Genomic DNA, 15817 nt, shown 5'->3' on the forward strand with positions numbered 1-15817 from the left:
TGTTTCATCAACACTCTGATAGTCCACAGATTACAGAATGCCTCCAGATGTGCATTGGATACTACCACTGGTCTTCCAGGGAACGATCAAAGCGTAGACTGTTTGAGACATTACTAACATGGAGGAAAGTGCGCATGGTAACTGTTGTAATCAATCCCAATGCAATTTCTGTGTTTCATCAACAACCAGTCAGTCCACAGATTTCAGAATGCCTCCAGATGTGCATCGGAAACTACTACTGGTCTTCCAGGGAACGATCAAAGCGTGAACTGTTTCAGACATTACTCCCATGGAGGAAAATGCGTATTGTGACTGTTATATTCAATCCCAATTCAATTTCTGTGTTTCATCAACACTCTGATAGTCCACAGGTTACAGAATGCCTCCAGATGTGCATTGGATACTACCACTGGTCTTCCAGGGAACGATCAAAGCGTAGACTGTTTGAGACATTACGAACATGGAGGAAAGTGCGCATGGTAACTGTTGTAATCAATCCCAATGCAATTTCTGTGTTTCATCAACAATCAGTCAGTCCACAGATTTCAGAATGCCTCCAGATGTGCATCGGAAACTACTACAGGTCTTCCAGGGAACAATCAAAGCGTAGACTATTTGAGATATTACTTCCTTGGAGAAAGTGCGCATGGTGACTGTTGTATTCAATCCCGATGCAATTTCTGTGTTTCATCAACACTCTGATAGTCCACAGATTACGGAATGCCTCCAGATGTGCATCGGAAACTACTACTGGTCTTCCAGGGAACGATCAAAGCGTAGACTGTTAGGGACAATACTGATATGGAGGAAAGTGCGCATGGTGACTGTTGTATTCAATCCCATGCAATATCTGTGTTTCATCAACACTCTGATACTCCACAGATTTCAGAATGCCTCCAGATGTGAATCGGAAACTACTACTGGTTTTCCAGGGAAAGATCAAATCGTAGACTGTTTGAGACATTACTCCTGTGGAGGAAAGTGCGCATGGTGAGTATTGCATTCAATCCCGATGCAATTTCTGTGTTTCACCAACACTCTGATAGTCCACAGATTACAGAATGCCACCAGATGTGCATCGGAAACTGGTACTGGTCTTCCAGGGAACGATCAAAGCGTGGACTGTTAGGGACATTACTCATATGGAGGAGAGTGCGCATGGTGACTGTTGTATTCAATCCCGATGCAATTTCTGTGATTCATCAACTCTCTGATAGTCCACAGATTACAGAATGCCACCAGATGTGCATCGGAAACTACTACTGGTCATCGAGGGAACGATCAAAGCGTAGACTCTTTAAGACATTACTCCTGTGGAGGAAAGTGCGCATGGTGACTGTTGTATTCAATACCGGTGCAATATCTGTGTTTCATCAACACTCTGATAGTCCACAGATTACAAAATGCCACCAGATGTGCATCGGAAACAACTACTTATGTTCCAGGGAACGATCAAAGCGTAGACTGTTTGAGACATTACTCCTGTGGTGGAAAGTGTGCATGGTGACTGTTGTATTCTATCCCGATGCAATTTCCTTGTTTCATCAACACTCTGATAGTCCACAGATTACAGAATGCAACCAGATGTGCATCGGAAACTACTACTGGTCTTCCAGGGAACGATCAAAGCGTGGACTCTTTCAGACATTACTCCCATGGAGGAAAGTGCGTATTGTGACTGTTGTATTTAATCCCGATGCAATTTCTGTGTTTCATCTACACTCTGATAGTCCACAGATTACAGAATGCCACCAGATGTGCATCGGAAACTGCTACTGGTCTTCCAGGGAACGATCAAAGCGTAGATTGTTTGAGACATTACTAACATGGAGGAAAGTGCTCATGGTGACTGTTGTATTCAATATCGATGCAATTACTGTGTTCCATCAACACCTTGATAGTCCACAGATTACAGAATGCCTCCAAATGTGCATCGGAAACTACTACTGGTCTTCCAGGGAACGATCGAACTGTAAACTCTTTGAGACATTACCCCCATGGAGGTAGGAGCGCATGGTGACTGTTGTATTCAATCCCGATGCACTTTCTGTGTTTCATGACACTCTGATACTCCACAGATTACAGAATGGCTCCAGATGTGCATCGGAAACTACTACTGGTCATCCTGGGAACGATCCAATCGTAGACTGGTAGATACATTACTCCCATGGAGGAAAGTGCGCATGGTGACTGTTGTAATCAATAACAATGCAATTTCTGTGTTTCATCAACAATCAGTTAGTCCACAGATTACAGAATGCCTCCAGATGTGCATCGGAAACTACCACTGGTCTTCCAGGGGATGATCAAAGCGTAGACTGTTTGAGACATTACTAACACGGAGGCAAGTGCGAATGGTGACTGTTGTATTCAATCCCGATGCAATTTCGGTGTTTCTTCAACACTCTGATAGTCCACAGATTACAGATGTGCATCGGAAACTACTACTGGTCTTCCAGGGAACGATCAAAGCGTAGACTGTTTGAGACATTACACCCATGGATGAAAGTGAACATGGTGACTGTTGTATTCAATCCCGATGCAATTTCTGTGTTTCGTCAACACTCTGATAGTCCACAGATTACAGAATGCTACCAGTTGTGAATCGGAAACCACTACTGGTCTTCCAGGAACCGATCAAATTGTAGACTGTTTCAGACATTACTGCCAAGTAGGAAAGTGCGAATTGTGACTGTTGTATTCACTCCCGAGGCAATTTCTGTGTTTTATCAACACTTTGAAGGTCCACAATTTACAGAATGCCTCCAGATGTGTATCGGAAACTACTACTGATATTCCAGGGAACGATCAAATCGTAGACTGTTTGAGACATTACTCCCATGGAGGAAAGTGCGCATGGTGAATGTTGTATTCAATCCTGATGCAATTCTGTGTTTCTTCAACACTCTGATACACCACAGATTACAGAATGCCACCAGATGTGCATCGGAAACTACTACTGGTCTTCCAGGGAACGTTCAAAGCGAGGACTGTTTCAGACATTACTCTCCTGGAGGAAAGTGCGCATGGTGACTGTTGTATTCAATCCCGATGCAATTTCTGTGTTTCATCAACACTCTGATAGTCCACAGATTACAGAATGCCACTAGATGTGCATCGTAAACTACTACTGGTCTTCCAGGGAACGATCAAAGCGTAGACAGTTTGAGACATACATCCCGTGGAGGAAAGTGCGCATGGTGACTGTCGTATTCAATCCCGATGCAATTTCTGTGTTTCATCAACACTCTGATAGTAGACGAATTACAGAATGCCACCAGAATTGCATCGGAAACTACTACTAGTCTTCCAGGGATAGATCAAAGCGTTGACTGTTTCAGACATTACTCCCATGGAGGAAAGTGCGCATGGTGACTGTTGTATTCAATCCCGATGCAATTTCTGTGTTTCATCAACTCTCTGATAGTCCACAGATTACAGAATGCCACCAGATGTGCATCGGAAACTACTACTGGTCATCGAGGGAACGATCAAAGCGTAGACTGTTTAAGACATTACTCCTGTGGAGGAAAGTGCGCATGGTGACTGTTGTATTCAATACCGATGCAATTTCTGTGTTTCGTCAACACTCTGATAGTCCACAGATTACAGAATGCCACCAGATGTGCATCGGAAACAACTACTTGTGTTCCAGGGAACGATCAAAGCCTAGACTGTTTGAGACATTACTCCTGTGGTGGAAAGTGTGCATGGTAACAGTTGTATTCAATCCCGATGCAATTTCCGTGTTTCATCAACACTCTGATAGTCCACAGATTACAGAATGCCACCAGAAGTGCATCGGAAACTGCTACTGGACTTCCAGGGAACGATCAAAGCGTGGACTGTTTCAGACATTACTCCCATGGATTAAAGTGCGCATGGTGACTGTTGTATTCAATCCCGATGCAATTTCTGTGATTCATGAACACTCTGATAGTCCACAGATTACAGAATGCCTCCATATGTGTATCGGAAACTACTACTGATAATCCAGGGAACGATCAAATCGTAGACTGTTTGAGACATTACTCCCATGGAGGAAAGTGCTCATGGTGAATGTTGTATTCAATCCCGATGCAATTTCTGTGTTTCATCAACACTCTGATAGTCCACAGATTACAGAATGCCTCCAGATGTGAATTGGAAACTACCACTGGTCTTCCAGGGAACGATCAAAGCGTAGACTGTTTGAGACATTACTAACATGGAGGAATGTGCGCATGGTGACTGTTATATTCAATCCCGATGCAATTTCTGTGTTTCATCAACACTCTGATATTTCACAGATTACCGAATGACTCTAGATGTGCATCGGAAACTACTACTGGTCTTCCAGGGAACGATCAAAGCGTAAACTCTTTGAGACATTACTCCCATGGAGGAAGGTGCGCATGGTGTCTGTTGTATTCAATCCCGATACAATTTCTGTTTTTCATCAACACTCTGATACTCCACAGATGACAGAATATCTCCAGATGTGCATCGGAAGCTACTACTGGTCTTCCAGGGAAAGATCAAAGCGTGGACTGTTAATGACATTACTCATATGGAGGAAAGCGCGCATGGTGACTGTTGTATTCAATCCCGATGCAATTTCTGTGATTCATGAACACTCTGATAGTCCACAGATTACAGACTGCCACCAGATTTGCATCGGAAACTACTGCTGGTCTTCCAGGGAACGATCAACGCGTGGACTGTTTCAGACATTACCCCCATGGAGGAAAGTGCGCATGGTGACTGTTGTATTCAATCCCGATGCAATTTCTGTGTTTCATCAACTCTCTGATAGTCCACAGATTACAGAATGCCACCAGATGTGCATCGGAAACTACTACTGGTCATCGAGGGAACGATCAAAGCGTAGACTGTTTAAGACATTACTCCTGTGGAGGAAAGTGCGCATGGTGACTGTTGTATTCAATACCGATGCAATTTCTGTGTTTCGTCAACACTCTGATAGTCCACAGATTACAGAATGCCACCAGATGTGCATCGGAAAGAACTATTTGTCTTCCAGGAAACGATCAAAGCGTTGACTGTTTGAGACATTTCTCCTGTGGTGGAAAGTGTGCATGGTGACTGTTGTATTCAATCCCGATGCAATTTCCGTGTTTCATCAACACTCTGATAGTCCACAGATTACAGAGTGCCACCAGATGTGCATCGGAAACTACTACTGGTCTTCCAGGGAACGATGAAAGCGTGGACTGTTTCAGACATTACTCCCATGGAGGAAAGTGCGCATGGTGACTGTTGTATTCAATACCGATGCAATTTCTGTGTTTCATCAACTCTCTGATAGTCCACAGATTACAGAATGCCACCAGATGTGCATCGGAAACTACTACTGGTCATCGAGGGTACGATCAAAGCGTAGACTGTTTGAGACATTACTCCCATGGAGGAAAGTGCGCATGGTGACTGTTGTATTCAATCCCGATGCAATTTCTGTGTTTCATCAACACTCTGATAGTGCACAGATTACAGAATGGCTCCAGATGTGCATCGGAAACTACTACTGGTCTTCCAGGGAACGATCAAAGCGTAGACTGTTAGGGACATTACTCATATGGAGGAAAGTGCGCATGGTGACTGTTGTATTCAATCCCGATACAATTTCTGTGTTTCATCAACAATCTGATACTCCACAGATTACAGAATGGCTCCAGACGTGCATCGGAAACTACTACTGGTCTTCCAGGGAACGATCAAAGCGTAGACTGTTAGGGACATTACTCATATGGAGGAAAGTGCGCATGGTGACTGTTGTATTCAATCCCGATGCAATATCTGTGTTTCATCAACACTTTGAATGTCCACAGATTACAGAATGCCTGCAGATGTGCATCGGAACCTACTACTGGTTTTCCAGGGAACGATCAAATACGTAGACTGTTTGAGACATTACTTCTGTGGAGGAAAGTGCGCATGGTGACTGTAGTATTCAATTCCGATGCAATTTCTGTGTTTCATCAACACTCTGATGGTCCACAGATTACAGAATGCCACCAGATGTGCATCGGAAACTGCTACTGGTCTTCTAGGGAACGATCAAAGCGTAGACAGTTTGAGACATTAGTTCCGTGGAGAAAGTGCGCATGGTGACTGTTGTATTCAATTCCGATGCAATTTCTGTGTTTCATCAACACTCTGATAGTCCACAGATTACAGAATCCTCCAGATGTGCATCGGAAACTACTACTGGTCTTCCAGGGAACGATCAAATCGTAAACTCTTTGAGACATTACTCCCATGGAGGAAGGTGCGCATGGTGACTGTTGTATTCAATCCCGATACAATTTCTGTGTTTCATCAACAATCTGATACTCCACAGATTACAGAATGGCTCCAGATGTGCATCGGAAACTACTACTGGTCTTCCAGGGAACGATCAAAGCGTAGACTGTTAGGGACAATACTCATATGGAGGAAAGTGCGCATGGTGACTGTTGTATTCAATCCCGATGTAATTTCTGTGATTCATGAACACTCAGATAGTCCACAGATTACAGAATGCCACCAGATGTGCATCAGAAACTACTACTGGTCTTCCAGGGAACGATCAAAGCGTAGACAGTTTGAGACATTACTAACATGGAGGAAAGTGCGCATGGTGACTGTTGTATTCAATCCCGATGCAATTTCTGTGTTTCATCAACTCTCTGATAGTCCACAGATTACAGAATGCCACCAGATGTGCATCGGAAACTACTACTGGTCTTCCAGGGAACGATCAAAGCGTAGATTGTTTGAGACATTACTAACATGGAGGAAAGTGCGCATGGTGACAGTTGTATTCAATACCGATGCAATTACTGTGTTTCTTCAACACCTTGATAGTCCACAGTTTACAGAATGCCTCCAAATGTGCATCGGAAACTACTACTGGTCTTCCAGGGCACGATCGAACCGCAAACTCTTTGAGACATTACCCCCATGGAGGTAGGTGCGCATGGTGACTGTTGTATTCAATCCCGATGCTATTTCTGTGTTTCATGACACTCTGATACTCTACAGATTACAGAATGGCTCCAGATGTTCATCGGAAACTACTACTGGTCTTCCTGGGAACGATCCAAGCGTAGACTGTTTGAGACATTAGTTCCGTGGAGAAAGTGCGCATGGTGACTGTTGTATTCAATCCCGATGCAATATCTGTGTTTCATCAACACTTTGAAGGTCCACAGATTACAGAGTGCCTCCAGATGTGCATCGGAACCTACTACTGGTTTTCCAGGGAACGATCAAAAACGTAGACTGTTTGAGACATTACTTCTGTGGAGGAAAGTGCGCATGGTGATTGTTGTATTCAATTCCGATGCAATTTCTGTGTTTCATCAACACTCTGATAGTCCACAGATTACAGAATGCCACCAGATGTGCATCGGAAACTGCTACTGGTCTTCTAGGGAACGATCAAAGCGTAGACAGTTTGAGACATTAGTTCCGTGGAGAAAGTGCGCATGGTGACTGTTGTATTCAATTCCGATGCAATTTCTGTGTTTCATCAACACTCTGATAGTCCACAGATTACAGAATCCTCCAGATGTGCATCGGAAACTACCACTTGTCTTCCAGGGAATGATCAAAGCGTAGACTGTTTGAGACATTACTAACATGGAGGCAAGTGCGAATGGTGACTGTTGTATTCAATCCCGATGCAATTTCTGTGTTTCGTCAACACTCTGATAGTCCACAGATTACAGAATGACACCAGATGTGCATCGGAAACAACTACTGGTGTTAGAGGGAACGATCAAAGCGTAGACTGTTTGAGACATTACTCCCATGGAGGAAAGTGTGCATGGTGACTGTTGTATTCAATCCCAATGCAATTTCGGTGTTTCATCAACTCTCTGATAGCCCACAGATTACAGAATGCCACCAGATGTGCATCGGAAACAACTATTTGTGTTCCAGGAAACGATCAAGGCGTTGACTGTTTGAGACATTTCTCCTGTGGTGGAAAGTGTGCATGGTGACTGTTGTATTCAATCCCGATGCAATTTCCATGTTTCATCAACACTCTGATAGTCCACAGATTACAGAGTGCCACCAGATGTGCATCGGAAACTACTACTGGTCTTCCAGGGAACGATGAAAGCGTGGACTGTTTCAGACATTACTCCCATGGAGGAAAGTGCGTTTTGTGACTGTTGTATTCAATCCCGATGCAATTTCTGTGTTTCATCAACACTCTGATAGTCCACAGATTTCAGAATGCCACCAGATGTGCATCGGAAACTACTACTGGTCTTCCAGGGAACAATCAAAGCGTAGACTGTTTGAGACATTAGTTCCGTGGAGAAAGTGCGCATGGTGACTGTTGTATTCAATTCCGATGCAATTTCTGTGTTTCATCAACACTCTGATAGTCCACAGATTACAGAATGCCACCAGATATGCATCGGAAACAACTATTTGTGTTCCAGGAAACGATCAAAACGTTGACTGTTTGAGACATTTCTCCTGTGGTGGAAAGTGTGCATGGTGACTGTTGTATTCAATCCCGATGCAATTTCCGTGTTTCATCAACACTCTGATAGTCCACAGATTACAGAGTGCCACCAGATGTGCATCGGAAACTACTACTGGTCTTCCAGGGAACGATGAAAGCGTGGACTGTTTCCGACATTACCCCCATGGAGGAAAGTGCGTTTTGTGACTGTTGTATTCAATCCCGATGCAATTTCTGTGTTTCATCAACACTCTGATAATCCACAGATTACAGAATGCCACCAGATGTGCATCGGAAACTACTACTGGTCATCGAGGGAACGATCAAAGCGTAGACTGTTTAAGACATTACTCCTGTGGAGGAAAGTGCGCATGGTGACTGTTGTATTCAATACCGATGCAATTTCTGTGTTTCGTCAACACTCTGATAGTCCAAAGATTACAGAATGCCACCAGATGTGCATCGGAAACAACTATTTGTGTTCCAGGAAACGATCAAAGCGTTGACTGTTTGAGACATTTCTCCTGTGGTGGAAAGTGTGCATGGTGACTGTTGTATTCAATCCCGATGCAATTTCCGTGTTTCATCAACACTCTGATAGTCCACAGATTACAGAGTGCCACCAGATGTGCTTCGGAAACTACTACTGGTCTTCCAGGGAACGATGAAAGCGTGGACTGTTTCAGACATTACTCCCATGGAGGAAAGTGCGTTTTGTGACTGTTGTATTCAATCCCGATGCAATTTCTGTGTTTCATCAACACTCTGACAGTCCACAGATTACAGAATGAAACCAGATGTGCATCGGAAACTACTACTGGTCTTCCAGGGAACAATCAAAGCGTAGACTGTTTGAGACATTAGTTCCGTGGAGAAAGTGCGCATGGTGACTGTTGTATTCAATTCCGAGGCAATTTCGGTGTTTCATCAACTCTCTGATAGCCCACAGATTACAGAATGCCACCAGGTGTGCATCGGAAACTACTACTGGTCATCCAGGGAACGATCAAAGCGTTGACTGTTTGAGACATTTCTCCTGTGGTGGAAAGTGTGCATGGTGACTGTTGTATTCAATCCCAATGCAATTTCCGTGTTTCATCAACACTCTGATAGTCCACAGATTACAGAGTGCCACCAGATGTGCATCGGAAACTACTACTGGTCTTCCAGGGAACGATGAAAGCGTGTACTGTTTCAGACATTACACCCATGGAGGAAAGTGCGTTTTGTGACTGTTGTATTCAATCCCGATGCAATTTCTGTGTTTCATCAACACTCTGATAGTCCACAGATTACAGAATGCCACCAGATGTGCATCGGAAACTACTACTGGTCTTCCAGGGAACAATCAAAGCGTAGACTGTTTGAGACATTAGTTCCGTGGAGAAAGTGCGCATGGTGACTGTTGTATTCAATTCCGATGCAATTTCTGTGTTTCATCAACACTCTGATAGTCCACAGATAACAGAATGCCTCCAGATATGCATCGGAAACTACCACTTGTCTTCCAGGGAATGATCAAAGCGTAGACTGTTTGAGACATTACTAACATGGAGGCAAGTGCTAATGGTGACTGTTGTATTCAATCCCGATGCAATTTCTGTGTTTCGTCAACACTCTGATAGTCCACAGATTACAGAATGACACCAGATGTGCATCGGAAACAACTACTGGTGTTCCAGGGAACGATCAAAGCGTAGACTGTTTGAGACATTACTCCCATGGAGGAAAGTGTGCATGGTGACTGTTGTAATCAATCCCGATGCAATTTCGGTGTTTCATCAACTCTCTGATAGCCCACAGATTACAGAATGCCACCAGATGTGCATCGGAAACAACTATTTGTGTTCCAGGAAACGATCAAAGCGTTGACTGTTTGAGACATTTCTCCTGTGGTGGATAGTGTGCATGGTGACTGTTGTATTCAGTCCCGATGCTATTTCCGTGTTTCATCAACACTCTGATAGTCCACAGATTACAAAGTGCCACCAGATGTGCATCGGAAACTACTACTGGTCTTCCAGGGAACGATGAAAGCGTGGACTGTTTCAGACATTACTCCCATGGAGGAAAGTGCATTTTGTGACTGTTGTATTCAATCCCGATGCAATTTCTGTGTTTTATCAATACTCTGATAGTCCACAGATTACAGAAAGCCACCAGATGTGCATCGGAAACTACTACTGGTCATCGAGGGAACGATCAAAGCGTAGACTGTTTAAGACATTACTCCTGTGGAGGAAAGTGCGCATGGTGACTGTTGTATTCAATACCGATGCAATATCTGTGTTTCGTCAACACTCTGATAGTCCAAAGATTACAGAATGCCACCAGATGTGCATCGGAAACAACTATTTGTGTTCCAGGAAACGATCAAAGCGTTGACTGTGTGAGACATTTCTCCTGTGGTGGAAAGTGTGCATGGTGACTGTTGTATTCAATCCCGATGCAATTTCTGTGTTTCATCTACACACTGATAGTCCACAAATTACACAATGCCACCTGATGTACATCCGGAACTACTACTGGTCTTCCAGGGTACGATCAAAGCGTAGACTGTTTGAGACATTACTCCCATGGAGGAAAGTGCGCATGGTGACTGTTGTATTCAATCCCGATGCAATTTCTGTGTTTCATCAACACTCTGTTAGTGCACAGATTACAGAATGACTCTAGATGTGCATCGGAAACTACTACTGGTCTTCCAGGGAACGATCAAAGCGTAAACTCTTTGAGACATTACTCCCATGGGGGAAGGTGCGCATGGTGACTGTTGTATTCAATCCCGATACAATTTCTGTGTTTCATCAACAATCTGATACTCCACAGATTACAGAATGGCTCCAGATGTGCATCGGAAACTACTACTGGTCTTCCAGGGAACGATCAAAGCGTAGACTGTTAGGGACATTACTCATATGGAGGAAAGTGCGCATGGTGACTGTTGTATTCAATCCCGATGCAATTTCTGTGATTCATGAACACTCAGATAGTCCACAGATTACAGAATGCCACCAGATGTGCATCGGAAACTACTACTGGTCTTCCAGGGAACGATCAAAGCGTAGACAGTTTGAGACATACCTCCCGTGGAGGAAAGTGCGCATGGTGACTGTCGTATTCAATCCAGATGCAATTTCTGTGTTTCATCAACACTCTGTTAGTAGACGAATTACAGAATGCCACCAGAATTGCATCGGAAACTACTATTGGTCTTCCAGGGAACGATCAAAGCGTGGACTGTTTCAGACATTACTCCCATGGAGGAAAGAGCGCATGGTGACTGTTGTATTCAATCCCGATGCAATTTCTGTGTTTCATCAACTCTCTGATAGTCCACAGATTACAGAATGCCACCAGATTTTCATCGGAAACTGCTACTGGTCATCGAGGGAACGATCAAGGCGTAGACTGTTTAAGACATTACTCCTGTGGAGGAAAGTGCGCATGGTGACTGTTGTATTCAATACCGATGCAATTTCTGTGTTTCGTCAACACTCTGATAGTCCACAGATTACAGAATGCCACCAGATGTGCATCGGAAACAACTACTTGTGTTCCAGGGAACGATCAAAGCGTAGACTGTTTGAGACATTACTCCTGTGGTGGAAAGTGTGCATGGTAACTGTTGTATTCAATCCCGATGCGATTTCCGTGTTTCATCAACACTCTGATAGTCCACAGTTAACAGAATGCCACCAGATGTGCATCGGAAACTACTACTGGTCTTCCAATGAACGATCAAAGCGTGGACTGTTTCAGACATTACTCCCAAGGAGGGAAGTGCGTATTGTGACTGTTGTATTCATCCCGATGCAATTTCTGTGTTTCATCAACACTCTGATAGTCCACAGATTACAGAATGCCACCAGATGTGCATCGGAAACTACTACTGGTCTTCCAGGGAACTATCAAAGCGTAGATTGTTTGAGACATTACTAACATGGAGGAAAGTGCGCATGGTGACTGTTGTATTCAATACCGATGCAATTACTGTGTTTCTTCAACACCTTGATAGTCCACAGTTTACAGAATGCCTCCAAATGTGCATCGGAAACTACTACTGGACTTCCAGGGCACGATAGAACCGTAAACTCTTTGAGACATTACCCCCATGGAGGTAGGTGCGCATGCTGACTGTTGTATTCAATCCCGATGCAATTTCTGTGTTTCATGACACTCTGATACTCTACAGATTACAGAATGGCTCCAGATGTTCATCGGAAACTACTACTGGTCTTCCTGGGAACGATCCAAGCGTAGACTGTTTGAGACATTACTCCCATGGAGGAAAGTGCGCATGGTGACTGTTGTAATCAATCCCAATGCAATTTCTGTGTTTCATCACAATCAGTTAGTCCACAGATTTCAGAATGCCTCCAGATGTGCATCGGAAACTACTACTGGTCTTCTAGGGAACAAACAAAGCGTAGACTGTTTGAGACATTAGTTCCGTGGAGAAAGTGCGCATGGTGACTGTTGTATTCAATTCCGATGCAATTTCTGTGTTTCATCAACACTCTGATAGTCCACAGATTACAGAATGCCACCAGATGTGCATCGGAAACTGCTACTGGTCTTCTAGGGAACGATCAAAGCGTAGACAGTTTGAGACATACCTCCCGCGGAGGAAAGTGCGCATGGTGACTGTTGTATTCAATCCCGATACAATTTCCGTGATTCATGAACACTCTGATAGTCCACAGATTACAGAATGCCACCAAATGTGCATCGGAAACAACTACTGGTGTTCCAGGGAACGATAAAAGCGTAAACTGTTTGAGACATTACTCATGTGGAGGAAAGTGCGCATGGTGACTGTTGTATTCAATCCCGATGCAATTTCTGTGTTTCATCAACTCTCTGATACTCCACAGATTACAGAATGCCTCCAGATTTGCATCGGAAACTACTACTGGTCTTCCAAGGAACGATCAAAGCGTAGACTGTTAGGGACATTACTCATATGGAGGAAAGTGCGCATGGTGACTGTTGTATTCAATCCCGATGCAATATCTGTGTTTCATCAACACTTTGAAGGTCCACAGATGACAGAATGCCTCCAGATGTGCATCGGAAACTACTACTGGTTTTCGAGGGAACGATAAAAGCGTAGACTGTTTGAGACATTACTCATGTGGAGGAAAGTGCGCATGGTGACTGTTATATTCAATCCCGATGCAATTTCTGTGTTTCATCAACACTCTGATAGTCCACAGATTACAGATGTGCATCGGAAACTACTACTGGTCTTCCAGGGATCGATCAAAGCGTAGACTGTTTGAGACATTACTTCCATGGAGGAAAGTGAAGATGGTGACTGTTGTATTCACTCCCGATGCAAATTTTTGTGTTTCATCAACACTCTGATAGTCCACACATTACAGATGTGCATCGGAAACTACTACTGGTCTTCCAGGGAACGATCAAAGCGTAGACTGTTTGAGACATTACTCCCATGGATGAAAGTGAGTATGGTGACTGTTGTATTCAATCCCGAAGCAATTGCTGTGTTTCGTCAACACTCTGATAGTCCACAGATTACAGAATGCCTTCAGATGTGCATCGGAAACTACTACTGGTCTTCCAGGGAACGATCAAATCGTAGACTGTTTCAGACATTACTCCCATGGAGGAAAGTGCGCATGATGACTGTTGTATTCAATCCTGATGCAATTTCTGTGTTTCTTCGACACTCTGATAGTCCACAGATTACAGAATGCTACCAGATTTTCATCGGAAACTACTACTGGTCTTCCAGGGATCGATCAAAGCGTGGTCTGTTTCAGACATTACTCTCCTGGAGGGAAGTGCGCATGGTGACTGTTGTACTCTATCCCGATGCAATTTCTGTGTTTCATCAACACTCCGATAGTCCACAGATTACAGAATGCCACCAGATGTGCATCGGAAACTACTACTGGTCTTCCAGGGAACGATCAAAGCGTAGACAGTTTGAGACATATCTCCCGTGGAGGAAAGTGCGCATGGTGACTGTCGTATTCAATCCCGATGCAATTTCTGTGTTTCATCAACAGTCTGTTAGTCCACCGATTACAGAATGCCACCAGAATTGCATCGGAAACTACTACTGGTCTTCCAGGGAACGATCAAAGCGCAGACTGTTTCAGACATTATTCCCATCTAGGAAAGTGCGCATGGTGACTGTTGTATTCAATCCCGATGCTATTTCTGTGATTTATCAACTCTCTGATAGCCGACAGATTACAGAATGCCACCAGATGTGCATCGGAAACTACTACTGGTCATCGAGGGAACGATCAAAGCGTAGACTGTTTAAGACATTACTCCTGTGGAGGAAAGTGCGCATGGTGACTGTTGTATTCAATACCGATGCAATTACAGTGTTTCATCAACACTCTGATAGTCCACAGATTACAGAATGCCACCAGATGTGCATCGGAAACAACTACTTGTGTTCCAGGGAACGATCAAAGTGTAGACAGTTTGAGACATTACTCCTGTGGTGGAAAGTGTGCATGGTGACTGTTGTATTCAATCCCAATGCAATTTCTGTGTTTCATCAACACTCTGATAGTCCACAGATTACAGAATGCCACCAGATGTGCATCGGAAACTTCTACTGGTCTTCCAGGGAACGATCAAAGTGTAGACTGTTTGAGACATTACTCCCGTGGAGGGAAGTGCGCATGGTGACTGTTGTATTCAATCCCGATGCAATTTCTGTGTTTCAACAACACTCTGATAATCCACAGATTACAGAATGCCACCAGATGCGCATCGGAAACTACTACTGGTCTTCCAGGGAACGATCAAAGCGTGGACTCTTTCAGACATTACTCCCATTTAGGAAAGTGCGTATTGTGACTGTTGTATTAAATCCCGATGCAATTTCTGTGTTTCATCAACACTCTGACAGTCCACAGATTACAGAATGATGCCAGGTATGCATCGGAAACTGCTACTGGTCTTCCAGGGAACGATGAAAGCGTAGACTGTTTGAGACATTACTAACATGGAGGAAAGTGCGCATGATGACTGTTGTATTCAATACCAATGCAATTACTGTGTTTCATCAACACCTTGATAGTCCACAGATTACAGAATGAATCCAAATGTGCATCGGAAACTGCTACTGGTCTTCCAGGAAACGATCGAACCGTAAACTCTTGGAGACATTACCCCCATGGATGTAGGTGCGCATGGTGACTGTTGAATTCAATCCCGATGCAATTTCTGTGTTTCATGACACTCTGATACTCCACAGATTACAGAATTACTAAAGATGTGCATCGTAAACAACTACTGGTCTTCCTGGGAACGATCCAAGCGTAGACTGTTAGAGACATAACTCCCATGGAGGAAAGTGCG

Source organism: Schistocerca gregaria, chromosome 9, assembly GCF_023897955.1.
Source record: "Schistocerca gregaria isolate iqSchGreg1 chromosome 9, iqSchGreg1.2, whole genome shotgun sequence".
NCBI classification, from domain to species: domain Eukaryota; kingdom Metazoa; phylum Arthropoda; class Insecta; order Orthoptera; family Acrididae; genus Schistocerca; species Schistocerca gregaria.